This window comes from Benincasa hispida, chromosome 10 (genome assembly GCF_009727055.1).
Source record: "Benincasa hispida cultivar B227 chromosome 10, ASM972705v1, whole genome shotgun sequence".
In the NCBI taxonomy this organism is placed as follows: Eukaryota; Viridiplantae; Streptophyta; class Magnoliopsida; order Cucurbitales; family Cucurbitaceae; genus Benincasa; species Benincasa hispida.
In genome coordinates this window covers 25948504-25957432 of record NC_052358.1, presented here as the reverse complement: position 1 = coordinate 25957432, position 8929 = coordinate 25948504, and the positions used below count along the sequence as shown (strand labels likewise).

Here is an 8929-nt window from a genome sequence, read left to right as displayed (position 1 = left end):
AATGATCCAATATTATAGATACAATTAAACATACAATCTTTCTAATTAAATATTTAATTTAACATGTATCGATGATCAATCAATGTAATAAGCACAATAATATTGGAAAATAATCAAATCTACAATATCCATAGAAAATACTAAGTATTAACTTTAAATCGATAAAGAATTTCATCAACACCTTAGAACTACAACATTTAGCCACTCATCGTTGCTACAAACATATTCTCATACATTCTAACAACTATACAAATAATAAAGAGTAAAGGAAATAGGGAAACACTAATATAGTCGTGAATTTCGTCGATGGAAATAATCGGGAATTCCTTGATTTTCACCTCGAAATCAACGAACAGCCTCCAAGAAAATCCCCCACTCTCGCACATTTTTTTTCATGTAACAAAACACTCTTTAAAGTAAATAGACAAAACATTTCCAAAACACAAAACTTTCTATAAAGCCACACTGGCGGTGCAACGCCATTTTACAACGCTGTGATGTTGTACTAATTTCATGTGGCAGCAAAGTTCTTACAGTGCTGCATCCCTCTCCACGGTGTTGCTCTAAGGGGTACCCATGTTTTGGAAGGAGTGAAGAGATAGACCAATGTGGATTCGGTGGATATCCCACACGTGGCCACCACCTTCCTTTTGGTCTCACCGTTACAAAGAAATATTATTATTTTTATTCATTATTTTAATCTTTTATTATTGTGTTTTAAAATCGGGAAAAAAGAGAAAAGGAAGGAGACGAGGCGTGTTCTTCCGCACGGCCCCTCACTGAGGTTCTCCGCCTCTTTCTCACTCGACAGTTCCACGCTGAAGGCCTATAAAAGTCACGACCTTCAGTAGGTCATTTACAGAACACAGCTTCAATTCGAACGTTCTTCTCTCCTCTCCTACTCTTCCATTCTTTGTTTTTCGAGCAGTGAGTTAGAAAGGGTGTGTGTTCCGATTGGTAACGATGCATTTTTTATTGTGTTTTCTTTTAAGTTGTTTTATCCTGAGATGGCGTGACAGTATTCCTGACTTGCTTGCACACTTGGACAGAGCCGTGAAACGTCTTAAAGAGAGCGAGCTCCGTGACTCAGCCTATAACTAGTTTCTGTTTTGTAGGTTTTATTCTTTGCTTGATCGCCATACCTTGACCGTTTGCTATTCATCTGAGGGTCTTGCCATTTACAACCAGATGAGATGTTCGAACATTCAAGCCAAATTAATCAAACATCGCTGTGGAGTATGTCCAAATCTTGAGTGAGGAATTAGTTCTCTTTTCATGCTCTAAGATCATCAAGGTAGTAATCTATATATAATATTCTTCTCCTTGGATTGAAATTGAAATTTATTTTTTGGATAGTATTTGTGAATTAGAGATTCACAAAACGAAAAATTTCCTAATTTCAAATCAATAGGATTTGATATAAAAAAAGTACTGTATTGCCTAACATTTAATATTATATAAAATAATATATATATATATATATATATATATATAAAAGATCTAAATCCAACGGCTCCTTTTTTTTTTTTTTTTTTTTTAAATATCAGTTTTATGTTATTCCTAGCTACATGTAAACTGATCTCTCTTAGATATTAAAAGAGAGCTCTCAGTATTTTTTTCAAATAGAGAGGCTAAAACAGAAATCATATAGTGTACTTATTGTGATTTTTTTTTCGAGAAACATTCTTCCCGTGGATGTAGGCTTTGTGTGGCCGAACCATGTAAACTCCCCTGTGTATCTTTTTCTTCCTTTCGATGATCATCTACTTCTCTCATTTCCTCTTGCTCATTTTTCCCTTCCATACAACAAAAGACAACCATTAGAGAGTTTTTCTTACCATTGGTTTCGTTTTATGTGAGTTATTGAAAGAGAGAAATGTGAAAATGTTTACTATTCGAGTGAAAACAAGCAAATGAAGATCTCTGCATGCCATCTCATTCACCCACGTGTCAAAGGCTTAGCTTCTCGTCGTGGCTACTTCTTAGCCTTTCTTTCCACCTACTAAAAGCAATGCTCAGGCCAAGGCTTACTAAGTGGGTTTCTTCTGCACTTTCTTGGACGTGTGATTTGTTGGAATATAGAAACATGCAACGGAAGAAAGTAGGATTATTAAACATTCTAATTCCTTAATTTTGACATCAAAATAAGCATGTTCATAGAGAATTAAGAGTGTTTCAACACATACCTTTGAAGAATCTCTTGAATATTGATCTTCAACTGCAATCTCCTTTTCCTTTGGCTGTAAACCACCACAAGGTCTTCCTTACCATTCTCTTGGAGCCTTAGATTGAGTTGTGGGACTCAAAACAAGCTTAAATTAGGAAAAAATGGAAAGGACACTGGTTTACCGAGGTTGAAGACTTCTTCAACCTCTAGAATTTCTAGCAAATTTAGTCAATTTGCATGGGAATCTTTCAGCTGAAGCTTCTGTGATATATCCTGGAATATCATGCAATCCAATTGCATCAAATTCTTCCTGCTTCAGCTCCAATTTTTGGTAGTGAGAAGTGAATAAGGTGCTTGGTTAGAAGTGGAAAAATCCCACTTTTGGTAAAATCCCACTTTTGGTGGGGTTTTCCATTTTCCAATTTTTCATTTTCTTTTAATTTTGAAACTACTTTCAAAATTAAATCTGAATTTCAGTTTTTAATTGTAAAATTGAAAACTGAAATTTTATTAATTTTACAAAAAATAATTCAAAATAATTTTTCTAATAAAATCAATAATTAATTAATTAAACAATTTAATTAATTCTAATTAATTTAATATGAAATATTAAATTAATTCAACACTAATTCCACCAGCATGATTCCCTATTCATGAATTTAGTATTTAAATCATATTTAAATATTGATCGAGTCTCCTATTTCGTTTAATTCCAAAATTAAACGTGTAATTATATCACATATATTTACTAATTCCCTTAATTCGAATTTGAACGTTTCAAATCAACTTATCACGCTATTCTAAGGTTAATCCATTTTTGATCTAGTAGGGGGACCTAATGAACATACAGATCATGGGCTTCAATGATTCGAGATTAATTGGCTAAACTATTTACACCGAATTAACCCCCATTCGTTAACTACTGTGTCACTCTACTAAAGCCCAAAGTTGCACTCCCCTCACTGTAGATATAGTGTTCACTCGATATAACCATGATTAGTAAGTTAGCCCTTTACAGGTTGTTTGTAATAACACCTGGGTCAAAAGGTTGTTCTACCCCCGAGATTACCACTTGTTCCTTAAGTTCTATTGATCTTCTAATGAACAATTGTTTGTGATCTGATCATCAAACTGAGTCCCTCTTAAGGCAATGAGAGGGGAGACTCCTTGTTCAAGACTTGGAATTAGCACTTAAGGGAATAACCTCTCTATTATCTCTGAAAGCGGGTAGAAGTGAATTTCATCTTGCACCCTATGTCCCAACTATCTACTTGGTGATTACACGAATAAGGTTGGATGCCTTGTTGAAGACCCAAAATCAACACTTAAGGGAACAACTTCTATACTATCTCCGAAAGCGGGTAGGAGTGAATTCCATCTTGCACCCTATGTCGCCAGCTATCTAACTCAGTCTTACCCCTAAAATGGGAGGTTTATTAAGTCAGCACTGTTGAGCCAACCCTCACCTATGCAAATATAAGGATAATACCAAATAAACAGGAGTTCATAGTTAGCTTAGGATTAAGGTTAAGTTACCTAGGTCATCATTTTGAAATAGTCAGTATTAAACAGTAAACAACATTATAAGTAAGATTGACTTAATTCTTGGTCTGATCTTATGCAAACTCATTGCACAGGACGCCCTCACTCCTCATGTCACTACATGTACGAATCAGGGTCACTTTGTCTGTAGCACTTTACAACTTCTTATAACAACTGCAGAGTAGGTCACATCCAATAGTATTACCAGAATAAGGCACTCAACCTTGTTCGTATACTATAGATCATTTTGACTATTTACTCGAACCTAATCCATTCTTATGTCTCCACATAAAGTTCAAGTACTTATATAATAGTCATAGTTCTGTTAGTTTATTGGAGTTATTTCTAAAAACAAAATAAGCAATTCATATATTTGATAATAACTTTTTCGATTTATAGAATGAGTTTATTGTTTACAAACTAAGAGTTTTAGGACAATAAACCCAACATGATTTACATTTGGGCCTATGTTGGTGTTCCTTCTGAGATAAAAGGCCAACAAAAATGGTATCAACGTTGTTGTATCAATAAGAAAGTAAATCTTAGAAGTTCAAGATTCTGTTTCTTACTCGAGATGGCAGTAGCTAAAGTGGAGATTGAAAAGTTCAATGGTAAGGGTGAATTTGCCTTGTGGAAGACAAAATCAGAGGCTTGCTTGGTCAGCAAAAGGCTCTCAAGGCCCATTTGAATCCATCAAAGCTCCCAGAAACGATGACTGCACAAGAAAAGGAAGACATGGATTCAATAGCTTATGGAACACTCATTTTGAATCTGAGTGACAGTGTCCTGAGGCAAATTATTGAAGAACATACAACATATAGAATCTAGATAAAACTTGATGAATTATATGTTAAGAAAGACCTCCCTAATAAAATGTATCTAAGGGAAAAGTTTTTTTTATCTTGAAGATGGATCCTTCCAAGCCTTTGTCAGACAATTTAGATGAATACGAGAAACTTGTTACAGAATTTAAAAGTCTTGAGGAAAAACCTGGTGAAGAGAATGAAGCGTTTGTACTTCTTAACTCCCTACCTGAAGCTTATAGAGAAGTCATGCACTGAAATATGGCAGAGATTTTGTCACAACTGATACTATTATTTTAGCCCTTAAAACCAGATAAATGGAAATACAATCCTCAAAAAGGGAGCAATCCAGTGGAGAAGGTTTGTTTGTTAAAAATAAACCTTAGTCTAACCAATGAAAAAATGGAAAACAACAACAAAATAAAGATAAGAAAGCTAAACAGAAATTGAGATGCAAGTCCTGCAAGAATAAAGGTCATATAATTCAAGACTACTTCATTTTAAAAAGAAAGAACCAAAAAAAAAAAAGAATGATGCCAAAGGTAAATAGCTTGAAGCATCTATTATTTCAGGTTATTTCATCTACTTTGATGCCTTTGCTTCTACTCAAGACTAAGCTAATTTGGTGAATCCTTTGGGAAAACATGACTGGGTGCTTGACTCCGGATGCACCTACTACATGACACCTTTCAAGCCTTGGTTCAACACTTATAGAGGAGTCAGTGGAGAGTCAGTGTACATAGGAAACAATAAGGCTTTCCAAATCATTGGGATTAGATCCGTTTCACTAAGACTAAAAAATGTAACTGTGGTACTCCTTAGAAATGTGAGGCATGTTCCAAATCTTAAAATGAATATAATTTCCCTGGTATGCTTGACTCCCTAGGCCATGAATACAGGGGTAAAGGTGACTGTTTAGAAGTCTTGAAGGACTTTAAGGTAGGATTACTGGGAGAAAAGATCAATGATCTATTCATTGTTAGAGGAGTGGAATTGTTAAATGAAGCCAATGCAGTAATTACTTCTGAATTGATAGAGGCAGACTTATGACACAAGAGGTTGTCTCATATAAGATCTAAAGGCCTTGAAGCCCTATCTAAACAAGGAATTTTACCTAAAGAGATCAATAGCAAGCTATCATCCAATGAGCATTGTGTGTTGGGAAAAGCAAAGAGACATTCCTTCATCAAAGCCCAACATATAACTAAGGGTATCCTAGACTATATCCACTCAAATTTATGGGGGCTAACTTCAACTACAAGCCTAAGTGGCTCAAGGTACATTTCGTCTTTCACTGATGATTTTTCAAGGAAAAGCTGGTTGTATTTTCTTAAAACTAAGGACTAAGTTTTTGGAAAATTTAAAGAATGGAAACTAATGATAGAAAATCAGACAGCAAAAGAAATAAAATATCTTAGAACTGAAAATGGCTTGAAGTTTCGTGGAGAGGATTTCAACTCTTTTTGCAGAGAACATGGCATTACAAGGCACAAGATAAGGAGACACACTCTCCAACGGAATGGGGTAGCTGAAAGACTAAACAGGACTATCATAGAGAGAGTTAAGTGCCTTTTGTTAGATGCGATCCTTGAAGAGAAGTTCTGAGTTGAAACAACTGCCTATTCATTGTATACTCTGAATAGAAGTCCTCACACCTCCCTTGATTTCCCAACACTTAAAGAAAAATGGTCCAAACACCCTCTAGTCTAAATGACCTCAGGGTGTTTGGTTATGTTGGGTATGCACATCAAAGTTAGGGGAAACTCAAGGCTAGAGCCATTAAGTACGTGTTTATTAGTTTGTTGAAGGAGTGAAGGGTTTTAAACTTTGGCACCCTACTGAGAAGAAGTTTATAATCAGTAGGGATGTGACATTTAGAGAAAGTGAAAAGTTTATGCAAAAGGGGGAGAGTTCAAAGGAAGAGACAACAACCTATATGACTAGATTTAAGGTGGAGAATGCCAGAAACACCCCTACTTCAGAAGATCCTATCAATGATATAGAAGAGACAAAGGGCACATCAAATAACATGTTGAAAGTGTTGAGAGTCAACCTAATCTGAGTCAATATTCCCTTGCAAGGGACAAACAGAGAAGAAATATTATTCCTCCAACCGGATATGCTAACACAAACTATATAAATCTTGTGTTGAATGACATTGTAGCTCCAAATGATCGAGAACCAACTACTTTTGAAGAGGTTGTGAGTGGCTAAGAGGTCAGGAAATGGATTGAGGTTATGAATGAGGAAATTGAATCTATAAAGGTCAAACACTTGGACCCTAGCTCCTCTATCTAAAGGATGCAAACCAATTGCCTTTAAGTGGATCTTTAAGCTAAAGAAGGGTATCTCTAAAGATAAAAAACCTAGATACAAGGAAAGACTTGTTGCTAATGGTTTCACACAGAGACAGGGGATTGACTACACAAAAATATTATCCCTTGTTGTAAAGCACACTACCATTAGACTTCTCTTATCACCAATGGTGGAAAATGACTTGAAATTGGATCAACTAGATATGAAAACTACATTCCTACATGGTCATCTAGAATAGAATTCATATGCAGCAGCCTCAAGGTTATGAAGTAAAAAGGAAACAAGACTTGTACTGCCTATCGAAAAAGTCAATTTATGACCTTAAGCAGTCACCAAGATGTTGGTACATAAGATTTAATGACTATATAACCAACTTGGGTTTCCAAAGAAGCTCTCATAACATGTGTGCTTTTGTTAACTCCACTACCTATAAAGGAAAGGTATACTTAATCTTGTATGTGATGATATGCTCATTGCAGGAAGCTCTAAGACAGATCTAATTCATGTGAAAAGCCTTCTAAGTAAAGAGTTTGACATGAAGGACTTGGGGGAATCAAGGACGATACTAGGGATTGACATTACTAGAGATTGGTTAATCTATCCTAAACATCAATTAAACATCCTATTGTGAGATGCTAATCAAAAGGTTCAACCTAAATGAAAAAAGACCTGTTAATATGCCTATAGCTCAACATTTCAAGCTTTCATAAGCTAATTCCCCTAATGACAGTGACCTAGAACACAAGAAGTAGATGGAGAAATTTTTGATATAGTCAAGTTGTGGGTAGCTTGATGTACTTAATGGTCTCAAGAAGACCTTACTTATCCTATGCAGCTAGCTTTGTGAGCAGATATATGTTTAACCTTGGAAGAAGGCACTGAGAGGCCATCAAATGGATACTAAGGTATCTCATATGCTCAAAGAATGCTAAGATATCCTATCAGACACCAGCTGAATCAGATTTAGACCTATTTGGCTATGTTGACTCAGACTTTGATGGGGATAATGACAAAAGGAAGTCTCTATCTGGGTACATATTCCTAGTAGAGGGAATCTAATTAGTTATAAAGATACCCTACAATATGTAGTAGCTTTATAAAAAACAGAGGCAGAATACATCACATTAATAGAGGCTTAAAGAACTAGTGAATGATCTCGGATTTCGAGCAGTAGTTAGTATCCACCATGATAATTAGAGTACCATTCACCTCTCCAAAAAACCACAATATCATAGTAGAACCAAGCATGTTGATGTAAAATATCACTTCATACGAGATAAAATTGAGAATGGAGAGATAAAGATATTAAAAGTTGATACCTTTGAGAATCCAGCCGACATGCTCACCAAGCCAGTGTCGAAGCTTAAACTCCACAAGTACTTCGAGCTTATAGGCTTCTATTTACCTGAAAAAGGATGAAGTCAGTAAGAATCGGAAGATACTTGAAGAAATCATAGTGTTGGATTTAGGTTGGAGATTTGAAGATCTAAATCCAACGACTCTTTATTTTTTTATATCAGTTTTATGTTATTCCTGACTAATTTAAACTGATCTCCCTTAGCTATAAAAGAGAGCTCTCAGTAATTTTTTTTTTTTTAAATAGAGAGGCTAAAACAGAAACCATATACTGTACTCATCTGTGATTTTTCTTCAAAAAATTTTCTTCCTGCGGATGTAGGCTTTGTGTGGTCGAACCAAGTTAATCTCCTTTTGTATATTCTTCTCCCTCTCCATCATCATCTACTTATCTCCTTTCCTCTTGCTCGTTTTTCCCTTCCATGCAACAAAAAGACAACCAGTAGAGAGAGTTTTTCTTACAGAGTTATTTCATTCTCTGTGAGTTAGTGTAAGAGGAAAATGTGAGAATGTTTACCATTTAAGCGAGAACAAGCAGATGAATATCTCTGCATGCCATCTCGTCCACTCACGTATAAAAGGTTCAACTTCTCGTCGTGGTTGCTTCTCAACCTTTCTTTCCATCCACTGAAAGCAATGCTCAGGCCAAGGCTTACTAAGTGGGCTTCTTTCACAGTTTTTTGAATGTGTGATTCACATTTGGGACTGTGTTGGTGATCCTCTTGAGATCAAAGCCCAACAATAT

The 8929-nt window shown here is 35.6% G+C and overlaps 1 long non-coding RNA gene across 6 annotated transcripts; it reads right to left on the bottom strand.

The window, feature by feature from the left end:
- Positions 1–272: 272 nt before the first annotated feature.
- On the bottom strand, positions 273–8884 carry LOC120088500. 6 transcript variants are annotated; one of them, XR_005484939.1, is made up of 5 exons: positions 8702–8884; positions 8148–8601; positions 4279–4424; positions 1893–2440; positions 273–1796 (listed from the first exon to the last, which is right to left on the bottom strand). It is a non-coding gene; the product is annotated as an uncharacterized LOC120088500 (long non-coding RNA). The 6 variants fall into 6 exon arrangements; XR_005484940.1 differs by lacking the exon at positions 8702–8884 and adding an exon at positions 4700–4766 and having other exon boundaries at positions 8148–8694; XR_005484938.1 differs by lacking the exon at positions 8702–8884 and having other exon boundaries at positions 1893–2477; positions 8148–8694.
- Positions 8885–8929: the final 45 nt, after the last annotated feature.